General features: G+C 41.7%; 1 protein-coding gene across 1 annotated transcript in view; it reads left to right on the forward strand.

Moving 5' to 3' along the window:
- GRIP2 (glutamate receptor interacting protein 2) overlaps positions 1-15,113 on the forward strand; it is a 407,694-nt gene that overhangs the window by 47,028 nt on the left and 345,553 nt on the right. The window lies entirely within an intron of this gene.

Consider the following 15,113-nt stretch of genomic DNA (forward strand, 5'->3'; position numbering starts at 1 on the left):
CAACCAGACATCTTATGAATCCCAATACCTTACAAGTCTTACCTCCAGCAGACATCTTACAAACCATGCTGAGTCACAGGGGCACTAGGTGAGGAAGCACAGATGGCTTATTGTATGTAGTCCCCACAGTTCATTTCAAAGCATAGTCCTTGCTGATATTAGGTTAGAGACATCATCTTTACACAGGAAGGGCAATAATTCTGGGGGAAGGCATGAAGCTAGGCTATCCATGGCCCCAGCCTGTTCATCCTGGGCTCATGATAGCCCTATTCAACCCTAGCATGTGATAGAGGGTCACCCAGCATCACTGAGGTGGAAACAAAAATTGTTTAACATTCAGGCCCAGGAAGAGTTGACTCAGTTCCTCTTCTTAATTGAACAAAGTCAATTTATATGTGTGTGGGTAGGTGTATATGTGTGTGTGAGCATGTGTGTCCTTGTTTATGTGTCTCCTTCAAATAGAATCCCACTTCCTTCCTCCACAATGGTAGCTTAGATTGGGCATAAACTCCTGGTAGGAATTTCCTGAGCCCAGTTCTTTCTTCCTTCTATACCCAAAGGCAAAACCATCTTTTCCTCATCAAGCCATCTGGATCTGACAGATGTCTCTGGGAGTCTTTTCCAAACTAAACATCTATTTACTCCCACACTTCTGGTCCCGCCCCGCCCCCCCAATTCTCCACATCTCTACAGTGAAAGAACAGAACAGGGGGAGAAATACACTGTGATATTGGCAGCTAGGCAGATAGAACATTGGACTTGAAGTCAGAACTTCAAATACCTCTTCAGACACTAGCTGTGTGATCCTGAGCAAGTTGCTTAAACTCTGTTTGCCTCAGTTTCCTCATCTGTGAAATGGCATTAATAATAGCACCTACCTCCCAGAGTTGTAAAGATCCCATGAGATAATGTATATACAGTGCTTTGCCAATCTTAAAGTGCTATATAAGTTCTAGTTGTTATTATAATATCATCATCATTATTATTACTATAATTGTTAAAATGTTTTTCTTTATATTAAGCTAAAACCTGCTTCTTTACTCATTACTCTTAGTTCTGCTCTCTGAGGCCAAGGAGAGCGAGTCTCTTCTCTTGACAGCCCTTCAAATATTTAAAGATCATTTTCATGCACTCCTCCCCAAGTCTCCTCCTCCCCATTCTATACATTCCTAATTCCTTCAGCCATTTTTCCTTTGCGTGGTTTATGGTTCTTTCACTTTCCTGCTCTCTTGCCTTTGGAAAGGTTCCTGTTTGCCAACATCCTTCTTTTCTAAACTGTGATGGCTGGAACTGAACCCAATAATCCAGACGTGGTCACACTAGGAATGAGTACAGCAAAATTTGATTCCTCTTTGTTATTGGACTCTAGGCTTCTCTTGATGTGGCTTGTGACTATGTCCCCATTTTTGGCTGTCATGTTACATCGACACAATGTCACACATGGGAGGTACTTGAATTATCTCCTAACTGAACTTTGTAGTCAGTTCCTTAAAACCTCTAGGTCCTTTTCACATGAATCCTTATCTAGTCATACCTCCCTCCTGCCTTACTTGGGGAATTGACTTTTTGATCCCAATGAATATAAGACTTTGCATTTATCCATATCATTTTATCTTACTAATTTAGTCTGCTTTTTCTAGCCTATTCAGATATCTTCATTCTGTTCTCCAGAGTTTTGCTATTCTACCTTGCTTTTTTGAAAACTTTGTTGCTTACACAATCCTTGGGGTGGGGATAGGGAAATACTACAGTAGATAAAACATGTTTCCAGTGTCCCCTCAACATTCTTGCATTTCCCCCTTCTCCCTTGAATGTACCTAATGTACTTATCTCCTTCTCTGATAGTCCAGATCAAACATACCAACACTCAACCCAATTCCACCCTTTTTTCCTCCCTTTCTCTTTTTGTAAAAAAACAAAAACAAAAACAAAAACCCCAAAACTTCTCTGTCGTATGTCCCATTCTATCAGGTCCTATTCTCTAATGGGACTAATTTGATACATTAGTGGGTTAATGTGTTATCCTTTTTGGGTATCAATACTTGATTTATAACAAGTGTCTTTATGAGATACAACAAAAGGATGGTTCTCATGGTAGGCATTTCAGGCTTTGTGGTAGGGCTATGGGGAAAATCTTTCTAAAAAGTGCCCCTTTGATCATATCATATAGGCAGCTTATATGAGGCAAACAGGGTTAAGTAATTTGCTCAGGGTCACATAGCTAATAAGTGTCTGAGGACAGATTTAAACTCAGGAAGATGAGTCTTCTTAACTCCAGGCCCAGCACTTTATGCATTATGGTGCCATCTAGCTGGTTCTTTCCTTAAACCAAGCCTAAATTTGAGTCTTTTCAACATCTACTCTTAACTCCTTATTCTGTCTTCCGAAGTCAAGCAAAGCAAGTCCAATCTTGTCTCTACTGAAAGATAGCTCTTATGTTTCCCCTTACTCTTCACTGCTCCAAGCTAAACATTTCCAGTTTCTTATATGGCATGAGTTCCAGTCCCTTTACTATCTTAGCTGGCCTCCTTTGGATTATGGATATTATCCAACTTTTTAATTTCCTTCCTAAAATGTGATACCTGGAACTAAAAATATTCCAGATGGGAGCTGACCAGTGCAGAGTACCACTATCACCTCCCTAGTCCTAGACACTATACATTTATTAATACAGCCTCTAGCATTTAACACAGTGCCTAGCACATAATACAGACTTAATAAATGTTTGTTGACTGACTGGTTGACTGAGATCACATTAGTTTCCTTGACTTCAGCATCATATCATTGACTCATATTGACCTTGTGGTTCATTAAAACCCTTAAATCTCTTTTTGGGCTAAATTACTGTCCAGTCATGACTCCTCCCCCTCCCCCGCCTTCTTGTATTTGTAAACTGGATTGTTTGAACCCAAGATTAATGCTTTGTATTTACCTTCCTGGATTTAATCTTATTAAATTTGATCCAGATTCTAGCCTGTCAAGATAATTTTGAATCCTAACTTTGTCATTCATTGTATTAGTTGTCCCTTCCAGCTTCATGTCATCTGCAAATCTGATTCACATGCCATCTTTGTCTTTGGCCAAATCACTGATAAAATTGTTAAATAGCAGAAGGCTGACTCACATCCCTGGGGAGGTTGAATGGAGACTTCCTTCTAAGTTGACATTGAGCCATTAATGACTACTTGTGAGTCTGGTCATTCAACTAGTCTTAAATCCACCTAATTTTCTGCCTATCTAACCCCTTTGCTCTCGATCTTATCTATAAGATTAGCAGAGATGTTCACTATCCATTTAATGATATGTTCCCAGAATTTTGCCAGAAAGCAATATTAAACTTATTGTACTGTACAGAATGTCCCAAAAATCTTTGTGCAGTTTAAGTTTTAATAAGGAAGAATTAAATTTACAAACTATATCAGTGCAGTGCCTGGCACATTATAGGTGCTATACAAATGTTAGCTATTAATTATTATTATTATTATTATTTATTGCAGGATGTCCCCAAAGTCTTAGTGCAGCTTAAGCTTATTAAAGCTTAATAATTAAAGCTTAAAAGAATTAATAAATTAATAAGCTTAAACTGCACTAAGACTTTGGGGACATGCTGTCTAGTTTGCAGACTTAATTCTCTTTTCTCTTTTGAAATTTGGAACATTTGCTTTTCTTCCATCTGACTATACCTAGCCCATTCTATGCAATCTTTCAAAGGCATTACCATAGGTGGAGGTTGAGAAAAGAGTACATTCTAGGCAGGGGGACAAGCTAAACAAAGACACAGAGATGGAAAATGGTTTTTAAAAAGACACAGTTGAATGAGAAATTCATAAGATCATAGATTTAGAGATCTATTGATTTCAACCTTCTCATTTTACAGATGAGGAAACTGAAGCAGAGAGAGGTTAAATGACTTGCCAGGGTCACAAAGGTAGTTAAGTGACTGAGGCAAGATTCAAAACAGGGTCTTACTGACTACAAGTGCAGTACTCTACCCACTGTGCCACTGATTGGTGTTACTAAATTCCTTTGGTCTATATTGGCTATACCTTACTTGTTGGTGGCCCTGGCATCCCCTTCTACAGTGAGGGTTCAGGCAGGAGTTCTGCTGCCCTCGAAGCACCCTCAAAGCACCACCTCCATCAACTGCCCACTGGCTGATGCCTTGGGTCTAGAGGTCAGGTGAGCAATGAAGAAGAGTGATGGAATGCAAAGGTCACTATACTGAAAATCAAAGAACCTGGGTCCTGGTCTCAGCTCTGCCATTTGTTATCTGTGTGACCATGGGTAAGTCACTTGACATGCTTTCCTCCTCTATAAAAGGAAGGGGGTTGGACTAGATGACCTTTAAGGTTTCTTCCAGCTCTAAATTAATGATCTTAATCATCTGTAAAATGGACACCATAATCTCTGTACTACATTCCTCTCAAGTTCATTGTCAAGGCCCAATGAGAGAAGAATACATATGGTGCTTTGTAAACTCCAATGCTGAATCTAAATTCTAGAGAGTTATCTAAGGAGGTCAGTGGTGACTCCCACAGATTGGGAGCAGGTTGAAAGTCTGGAAACCCTGAGGTCAGTAAATGACCCAGATCTTGAGAGTGAAGATGGGATCATTTGCAAATATCCATGGGCTGGCCAGGTAGTGTGAGGCCCTGACATTCATGTGAAACAATGAAGAGAGCCTAAACCAGGGCCAGGGAGTGTTGGCTTGGCCTCTTTTCTGCTTCCTATGGAAACCAGGATTTGCAAAAGTATCTAGGACCCCAGAGTGAGGGTCAAATCCCTGGAGGTGGGCCAGGGTGCTGACTGAAGCAGGGTCAGAGGAGGTACCAATACAGAGACAATCTTAGAAAGGCTGGCTTTGGAGTGGGATGACTTGGCTTTGAGTCCTGGTCCTGCCCTTAGCTAGCTGTGTGATCTTGGGAAAGCCCCATCTCTTCTCTATGACTTTCAATATCCTTGTCTAAAAAGGTGGCGGCTGGACTAGATCTGTAGTTTTCAAAGTATCATCTGGGGACTCCAGGGGGTCCCCAAAATGCTTTCAGGGACTCTGTGAAGACCCAGCATTTAGCACAGTGCTGGCATATAGTTAGCACTTAATAAATGTATGTTAATTGCCTGCACGATAAATACTGTTTCCTTAATAATGTGAAGATGTTTTAACCTCTAATATTGTAAATATCAATGGATATAACCCACCTAAACAAGAGTTCTTTGAGGGTCCTCAATAGTTCTAAATGTAAAGGGGTCCTTGAGACAAAAAAAAACTTGGAGAAGTACTGGAGAGATGATTTCTATCTTGACCTTCTCTGATCCTTAGCACAAGGTAGATAGAAGAAGGCTGATTGGTGGCCCCTGACTCAATCATGACAGGCATCCACAATCTTGTGAGGCCCCCTGAAGGCAAAAGAGGAAGGCATGTCCACATCTATCTCCTCCACAGACTGATTCCTCTCCCAGGACTGCATCATACCCTTCTTGAAAAAAGCCTCTAAAGCCATCTGTCATTGGCACAGAGCTTGAGGTGAGAGATTGATGGCCTCATGAATCACAGCTATTGCTCATGCCCAAGGGCAGAGAATCAGGGAACCCATTTTCATCCCCATTGCTACCTTCCTTGTGGCATTTTGGCAGTTTTTAAATTCCTTTGTTTAACCTTTGGCCCCTCCGGAACAATAAGTATCCACCTTTCCTGACTAGTCATTCCCCTGAAATGCCTCATCTGCCACCCCCTACTTCTCTAGATTGAAATCATCCTTCCTGTCCCCCACAGGCAGAGTTTTCCAGCCCACATTGATCTCCTTGAACCCTACACAAAGTATCAGCACTTGGACAGCTCAGCCCTTGTCTGTCTTCTCACTGTTCCCTGCTTGAGGTTTGGTCTTCCCAGCAAGGTTACCTGCTTCAAGGCAGCAAAGCATGCACTTGGCCCAGGACTGAGTTCACTGGGCCAGCCAGGGCTGCTCAGAGGGTGGTCCATCAGCCAATGGATCTCTGGACGTGCTGCTGCAGGTATGCCTCAGGTCTTGGCTCTGTAGCTTTCTTAAGCTCAGCACATTGTTGGGGAACTAGCTGTTTATTTTTCTCATATAACTTAATCAGGAGCTGAGACCTGGGCTCTCAGCCCAGTCCAATCATCTGAATCCAAGGGTGGGGCAGTGGGTCAGCACAGAGAGGAAAGAGGTAGTCCACTGTGGTGGCTGCACTGGCAGTCATGAGACCCTGGCTCCACGCCCATCTCTGCCACTGATTTGTTCCACGACCTCGAGTAAGTCACTTCTCCTGTATAAGCCTCAGTTTCCTCCTCTCTTAAAATGAGGGGCCTTTAGGGGCAGCTAGGTGGCACAGTGGATAGAGCACTGGCCCTGGAGTCAGGAGGACATGAGTTCAAATCCTGCCTTAGACACTTGATACTTACTAGCTGTGTGACCCTGGGCAAGTCGCTTAACCCCATTGCCTGGCCTCCCCCCCAAAACAAAAAATAAGGGACCCTTAACATCACCTTCTGCCTTGACATTTTATGATTAGAATTCCCCTTTCTTCTTAGCACCTCAGTTTTCTTCCTCTATAATGGGAAAACAATATGACCTAGTAGTTGGGGACATGACATTAAGTCAGGAAGACTTGACTTCAAGTCCCCACCTCTGACACATACTGGTGGTATGATCTTGGGTGAATCATTTAACTCCTTAGTGGGCCAGAAAACTCTGATTCTCTAAGTTGCAGAGAAATTGTCAGTCTTCATTGGTGGAGGGAGCTACTTCATTGGAAAGTCCCTGTACCAGTGAAGTCAGGGTTCTAAAACAACAAATTATGAAGGGAGTGTCACCAGCTTCCCATCTCAGGGCAGGGTTTGGGACTGGACCCATGCTTTTGCTGGGATAGAGAAATCCTGGCAGTGGAAGCTCGCTCTGCAATGAGGCCCCTTCTCCAGACTATGGTCTCAGAAGTCTCTTAGGGCACTGAGAGCCTCTTGTCCAGATCATACAGCCAGGACATAGCCAAGGCAGGATTTGAACCCAGGCTCCCTTGGTGTCAGGTCCAACTTTCTATTCCTCATGCCATGCTTTCCCTTTGGTGCTAGTTAGAACACAGAGCTCCCAGATCCAATCTAGCCCCTCCCCTCCTCTTCCCTCTGTTTCCTCCTTCCTCCTCCTCCTCCCTACACCCCACAACAGGTTTATGGTTTTGTATTTGGAACAGAAAGTGCTCTGGAACTACCCTTCAGCAAACAGGGGCAGGTCTGCCCTGCCAGGGCTCCAATTAAAAGAATGCTGATAGAATCAGGAACTTGGTGATTTAGGTGCGGTGTTTGGGGTCACTGGCCAAGTACATGTTTATAATGAGATCCACTTCAGCTGATAATAAACTTAGCTCTGCATAAGCTTGGAATGGAAGGAGAGAAGGGAAAGAAGTGGGTAGAACTCAGCCTAGCTGGATCCAGGGTGGGTGTTCAGTCTCTAGTTCTTTATTCTGCCACCACCCCCCAAGCTAGGCGGCACAGTAGATAGAGCACTGGCCCTGGAGTCGGGAGGACTTGAGTTCAAATTCTACCTCAGACACTTGACACTTACCGGCTCTGTGACCCTGGGCAAGTCACTTAACCCCAATCGTTTTGCAAAAAAAAGGGGGGGAAAGAAGGGATGGGGTGGGGGGGGGGCTTTTCTTAAAAATTTAGTGGTATTGGAGGGCAGGGAGAAGTAGATTGATTGCGGCTTTTGTTCTGGTGACCTCTCCGTCACAAAGAGCTTAAGGGACTGACTGAGGACCCCACATCACACCTGGGATTCATTGATGGCAACTCAAATTAAAGTGAAGCGAGCTTGGTCAGCTGCTAGAGCAGCAGCAGGAAAGAAAAGATGAAGGATTCTTGAAGAAGAAGCAGTGTGGGGGAAACACAATTAGTCTAACAAACCACTGCTGATGTGCTGAGCAAGTAGTTTTTAGGGATAACAATATTTATGAAACAAAATCAGTGTCTGGGATGGCCAGAACAAGCTCCAATGGCTTCGGTCCACAAGAAGCTCCAGAAATACCTCAATGGGACTACCATAGGGCACTCTCACACTGGGTTGCCAGAAACCCTTAAGGCTTGGGTCTGAATCTCATCTACCATTTTACTACTGAGTGACCTTGGCCAAGTTATTCAAACTCTGAGTCTCATTTTCCTCACCTGTAAAAATAGATTTCAAATCCAGCCTCAGACACTCACCAGCTGTGTGACCCTGGGTAAGTCACTTCCCCCTGTTTGCCTCAGTTTCTTCATCTGTAAAATGAGCTGGAGAAGGAAATGGCAAACCACTCCAGTGTCTCTGCAAAGAAAACCCACCATGGGAGAAGGAAGAGTCCAATATGACTAAAACAAATGAACACAACAAGAACAAGATGAGATTGGACTTCAGCGCTTCTTAAACTGTTTAAGAAGTGCTGGAGGGGTCATGGGTGGAAAAAGTTTAAGAAGCCCCGGGTTAAATGATGCCTGAAATCCCTTCTAGCCCTAAATCTCCATTTTACAGAGGGACCAAATTCTCCTTGTCACTTACTAGATGTTAGGCAATTGGTATGCAGAGAAGGAAATGACTTGTCTAAGGTCACACAGCTTGTTAGAGACAGAGCTGGTGCATTGGAGAGAGCTCTGTGTGGGGAGTCACAGGATCTGGGTGTGAATCTTAGTCCTGACCTTTACCACCACTGTGACTTTGTGTAGGTCATTTTCCTCTCTCTGGACATCAGGTTGTAGGATCATAGATTATAAATGGAAAGTCCTTACAGGTCACTGAGTCCAACCTCCTTTATTTATGAATGGGGAAACTGATGACCAGAGAGGTTATGACTTGGCCAAGGTCATACAGCTAGCTAGTGTCCAAGTCAGGGTTCAAACCTGACTCCCAAGTCCATTGCTTTGTTCACTATACCATGAGGACTTGAATTTCCTCATTCATATGATGTGGTAGTTGGGTTTGATGGACTAGCCCTCTCCAGCTGTTAAGTCTGGTTCATTTTTACCAGGATTTCTCAGTCAATAGGGTAAAGAACCATGATTATGGGATTTATAATAGGAAACAGCCCTTAGAGAACATTTAGATTAACTCTCACTTTAGAGATGAAGAAACTGAGACCTGGAGAGGGGACGTGATTGACCCATGCTCATGCGATATTGAATGCACATCCTTTCCAAATATGACACTCTTGCTGCTCCTAATGGCTGCCTCTCTTAGGGGTTCAGTTTCCAGTGCTCTGTTTCCCTTTGCCCCCTGTGAGACGCCAGGCCATTGACTATTATGTGGCTAATATTCCACGCTTCCAGATCACTCCGGTTCATCTTGACCTCCTCCCTGCCCCTGAATCCCCACAAGGGGACAATGAACACAACAGACTTACTGTTCAGACTTTCAGGCCTTTTCTTTATAAAGCCAATACTATGTAGCTAGCTAGAAGGATTTCCATTGGAAGCAATTTTACATTAAGATTTTTTTTTCCAGTTAATATCTTGTCATGCTCAGCCTTTGAAAACTAAAGGCTAAATTCCAAGTTGTAAAAGTTTAATCGTGTCATTTAAAATAAAACAACTCATTAGTGTTTGGGAGCTTTAATTTCATTGCATATCCAGAGACTTGATGACTTTAGCTTTGGGGGGTCAGGGTTAATGGTGGCCATAACTACGAGAAACCTGGCAATTTAAAATGGAGCAGATACGTCATTTTTGGCCCTATTTTCACCCAAGAGGTTTTCAAAATAAGCCCCCCACCTAAGCCCCTTCTTATTTACCCACTCATCTTGTGAGATCAGATGCAGCTCTGGCATTTGGCTGACAAAGTTACAGGATGAACTTCCTGCCCCCTAGACTTCAGTCCACACCAACGGTTCTTCTTCACCTGGGACTCGTCAACTCATTTTATTTTTTGAAAAATTATTTTGGGGGGTCAGCTAGGTGGTGCAGTGGATAGAGCACTGGTCTGGGAGTCAGGAGGACTTGAGGACAAATCCAGCCTTGGATACTTAACACTCACTAGTTGTGTGACTCTGGGCAAGTCACTTCACCCCAATTGCCTCACCAAAAAAAAAATTATTTTGATACGTTTTGCATGACTACATATGTATAACTTTTATTGAATTGCTTACCTTTCTCAATGGGGGGGATGGAGAGGGAGGGAGAGAATTGGGAACTCAGAGTTTTAAAAAATGAATGTTAAAAATTGTTTTTATACATAACTGGGGGAAAATAAAATACTAAATAAAAAAGTTCAAAAATTATCTTGATAAATGTTACTTTATGTACAACTGGTTTCCTTTGTAATTCTATGTATTTTCTTTTATGCATTTAAAAACATTCTGAGAAGAAGTATATAGACTTCATCAGAGTCCATCAGATAAGGTTAAGAACTCTTCATTCAAACTATAAATGGCTGTTTAGTTTGCTTCCCAACAACACAGTTGATAGATAGGATTGGCTTTTGACATTATGTGGTTAGCAGTCTCCCCTTTCTTCTGCTTTTCCTCCTTCAGGCTTTCTGTGCCCTTTTGTTTTCTCCTCTCTCCATCTACTGTCAGGAAAATGTAAGCCAACAATCATTTATCCTTCAATCACGTTCAATTATTTATTCAAACAAGCCTTTATGAAGCACCTACTATGTGCCAGGCATTATTATAGATGCTGGGGATATAAAACCAAAAAGGAAGTGGCCCTTGTTAACTAGTTATCTAGATGTTGTCTAATGTTTCTTATCATTCTTTGTTCCAATATTCTTGGTCCTGAAGTCCTTTCCAGCTTCTACATTCTAAACGGAAATTACATCCTACTCTTTCTGACAGGTTTCGTTTCTCAGCCTCCTTAACCTTATAGAATGAAAAATGCTATGCCTTATGACAAGGATCAATCAGTCAATAAAAAGGATTCATTCAATAAGTGGGAGAGGCTTGGAAAGAGAGAAGGGAGGAGCAGGTAGTCCTTGTGAATCTCCCTGAAAACCCATCACCCAGCCAGCCAGCCCAGTTAAATAGGATAATAGGACCATAGATTTAGAACTGTAAGGGACCATACAGGTTATCTAATCTAATACCCTCATTTTACAGATGATAAAATTGAGGCCCCAAAGAGGTGGAAAAAAAAACAACTTGTATAAGGCTACACAGGCACTACATGGTAAAGCTGGGATTTGAACCTCCACTCTCTTTCCAGATACAGTGATATTCTGTTACACTATGTTTAAGCCAGTCGTGTCTTCTCGATACCAATGCTACAAATCTGAGTTCCTGTCTCCTGCTTTGAAAGTAGTACAATTGAAAGAAATGTTATTCTGAGAGTAAAATAAACAAAAAACAAAACAAAACAAAACAAAACAAAAACAAAAAAACCAAAAAACCAAACCTCAGGTGCTAGTCTTGGTACTATTGCTAACCAGCTATGAGACTTTGATTAAATCACTTACCCTTTCTGGGTCCCAGTTTCCTTCTCTGTAACACTGAGGCATTGAACTAGATGTTGTCCAATGTCTCTTATCATTCTTTGTTCCAATAGTCTTGGTTCTGAGGTTCTTTCCAGCTTTTACATGCTAAAAACTAAGTTTCCCTTAAGCTCTATCATAGGGTTGGGTGTTGAACTTGTGATTTCTGTGGGCATAGGGAATTCCCTGGTGAGAAAAGGCCCTCTGCTAAATGCTGGTCAATACTTTTCTGCAACTTTACATTCTTAGGGAGTTTCCTTAGAGAGTACTGAGAAGTTAAGGGACTTACCTCAGATCACAGAGCCAGTACAGATTAGTGGTAGGATTGAACTCAGATATGTCTGACTTAGGGGCTATCTCCTCAACCACACTGCCTCTAATCTACTCTATTTTAACATTCAGTGTTCTAAGATTCCTTCTAGGTATAACATCTAATGCCCTAACTTTCCATATTCTAAGGTTCCTCCCAGTTCTAACATTCTTTATTCTAAGGTCCCTCTTAACTCCAAAATTCTATCTTCTAATGGTCCTTCCATCCCACCATTCTATCCTCTAATGCAGTGGTATCAAACTCAAATAGAATCAGATCCCTACCCAGGCATATTGACTTAGAAAACCACAAATTAACATTATCTCTGTTGTATTGCATTTTTATTCTGTGAAACACTTCACAATTACATTTTGATGCACTCAGGAGTTTTGAGGCTTCTCAAGGCTTGTGTTGAGTTTGACATGTCTGCTCCAATGTTCTAACATCCTACATTCTAACATTCTACATTTAAACTCTCTGTGGCATCTAATTTTTTCTTGGCTCTGCAGTGGTTTGTGACTCCATCCTCTTCCCACCTGTGCCCACCTTGTACAGGTTAATGGGAGAGTGAAGCTTGAGACAAAACTGACCCCATTTCATTTGCTTCTCAAATTACAAGTGGCTTTTAAAAACTTGTCTTTGGTGGTCTCCTTTTACGTTCACACATCTTCTTCTGGTGGTTAATGTGTCAGCTTTGGTTGTATCTTTCCTCCAAGAATTTCTGGGGCCTTATAGTAGTCAGATAAATTTGGCAATCCTCAGCAAGTCAATGGTGATGATAGTAACTCCAAGTGTTAATCATAGCTCTCATTATGGACAGTGAAAGGATGTCTCCTATTTGCATTTCCCCTTGCTTTCACGGCCATGATCTCATTTGGTGTTTACAACAATCCTTCCATGGCAGTAAGGATTGCCCACATTTCACAGGCTGGGCTATTAAAGCTCAGAGGGATCAAATGACTTATTCTTTATCACCTAGTTAGTGTTGGAACAGGGTCTAGAGCTGAAGTCTTCTGAATTCTTGTCCAGTGCTCTTGCTGGTAAACCATACCTTCCCTCTCAACTGTCTATCTTGCTGTGGGCCCTGCCCTGTGCTAGACCCTTGGGAAGATGCAAGAGAAAGAGAATTGGCCTGTCCTGAATGAACTTACAGTGTAGTTGTGAAGAAAAGAGACATGGAAAGATAGCAATGTGGGACAGTACATTAGCGAGTACAAGGTGGATCAGAACATTGGACTAACAGGCTTCTGTCTAGGTTTCATTCTGCCCCTAACTAGCTTTGGAACCTTGAGTAAGTCATTTTTACCTCACTAGGCCTCAGTTTTCTCACTAGTAAAATGAGTGGGAAAGACCGTCTGCCATAGTTTCACTCTACATTTGGACAGCAGCCAAATTCTATTCTCTAATTTTTCCTTGAGGGTGTGAGTCAGAGGCACAATCATAGCATTTAGAACTGGAAGGGATTGTAGGGAGCTTCTAGTCTGACAGTCACAAAGTCTAGGAGTTGGAAGGGACCTCAGAAGCTATGGAGCCCAACCGATATCTGAGAAAAGATTCCTTTATTAGCAGGTGCTCATCTAGATTTTATATGAAGACCTTTAGAGAGGAGGAACCCACCATTCTCCTGGGGGCAAGCCATTCTGTTCTTAGACAGCTCTAGTAGTTGAGAAGCAGCCTCTTAAACTTTTTTTTCAGATTTTTGTCTTCCAAAGTGTTACCAATTTGTGGGGTTTTTATTTTTACAAATTTGAGAAATGTACCTTAAATCTGGTCTCATCCATGTCATTGCTATAAATGATGAATCCCAGCCAAGAACAAATACCTGGATCACTTACAAGGAGGTACCAAGTTGGTGCCAAACCATTAATAATTACCCTTCGGGTCAGGCCATTCACCTAATTCTTAATCTATCTTATTGTACTGTCATCCAGCCCACAGCACCGTCTTGTCCATGAGAACCACATGAAGAACTTCATCAAATGTCCTGCCAAAAATCTAAGTATACCATATCTACAGTGTACTTTTGGACTAGATGTTGGTTTAGTTACTCTGTCACAAAAAAAAAGGAAATGAGATTAGTCTGGCATAACCTATTCTTAATGTAGTCATATAGGTTCTTAGTGATTGTTTTTATATCCTCTCAAACCATTCCTTTAATATAATTAGCTATTTATAAATAATGCCTACTGTGTACCAGGTACTGTTCTAAGCACTTCACAAATATTATCTAATTTTGTCGTCTTGACATTTTATCTTCTTAATATTATCTCATTTTATCTTACCTCCCCCCTGGGAAGTAGGTACTATTACTATCCCCATTTTAAAGTCAAAGAAACTGATTCAAACAGAAGTAAAGTGACTTGCTTGGGGTTACCCAGCTAATGTGTCTAAAGATAAGTAAGTCCAAAGATCAATTTTTATATGTGCTGAGTAGTTCTGCCTTTTCCCCATTGTCCATTATCATCCTTCCATTTACTTCGAGTAAATTTTTCTTCTTTTATTGAGTTCAGCATTTAAATTCCTGATTTTGGTTGTTTTTAGCATTCACTATCTGACTTAGTCCATTCTGGGAATTAATAATTCTAACATTATACACATAGTACATACCTACCCTAGTGAATCCCCCCCCTTAGTTACCGACCCATTCTCCTATCTTCTCTGGGAGTTTTTTTTAACATATGGAGCCACAGAGACAGCTAGGTGGCACAGTGGATAGAGCACTGATCCTGAAGTCAGGAGGACCTGAGTTCAAATCCAGTCTCAGACACATAACACTCACTAGCTGTGTGACTCTGGGCAAGTCACTTAACCCCAATTGCCTCACCAAAAAAAACAACAGCAAAAAACATATGGACCCACACCAGCCTGTTTAGGCAACTCCCCATTTTTGCCTCTGACTTCCCCTATAGATTATTAGGACATTGGATCCTACTTATTCTTTCTATGGATACAGAGCTTAGTTCAGTGGCATAGTAGGTGCTTAATAAATACTTCTTGATTTGACTTTGAAATATGATTTCCAAAAATCTAAAAGAGATATAAAAATATGTCTGGCTTTCCCATTGTGCTCTATCATGAACTCTTGGATGGTAAGGTCATTTGCCTCTGAGGCCCCATTACTGCTAATTCAGCTGCCAGATCCTCTGTATTGGTCAGAATCAAGTTCAATGACACTTACTAGCCGTGTGACCCTGGGCAAGTCACTTAACCCTGATTGCCTCACCAAAGCAAAAACAAAACAAAACAAAACAAAACAGAATCAAGTTCCAGATAGGTATTCCTGTCACTGCTTCTATTTTTTGAAGGATAAAAAAGTCATTGAGGCAAGTAATAAATATCTTAAGTGTTGTACTTTTGGC

The sequence above is a fragment of the Vombatus ursinus genome, unplaced genomic scaffold (genome assembly GCF_900497805.2).
Source record: "Vombatus ursinus unplaced genomic scaffold, bare-nosed wombat genome assembly UNPS02014773.1, whole genome shotgun sequence".
Classification (NCBI taxonomy): domain Eukaryota; kingdom Metazoa; phylum Chordata; class Mammalia; order Diprotodontia; family Vombatidae; genus Vombatus; species Vombatus ursinus.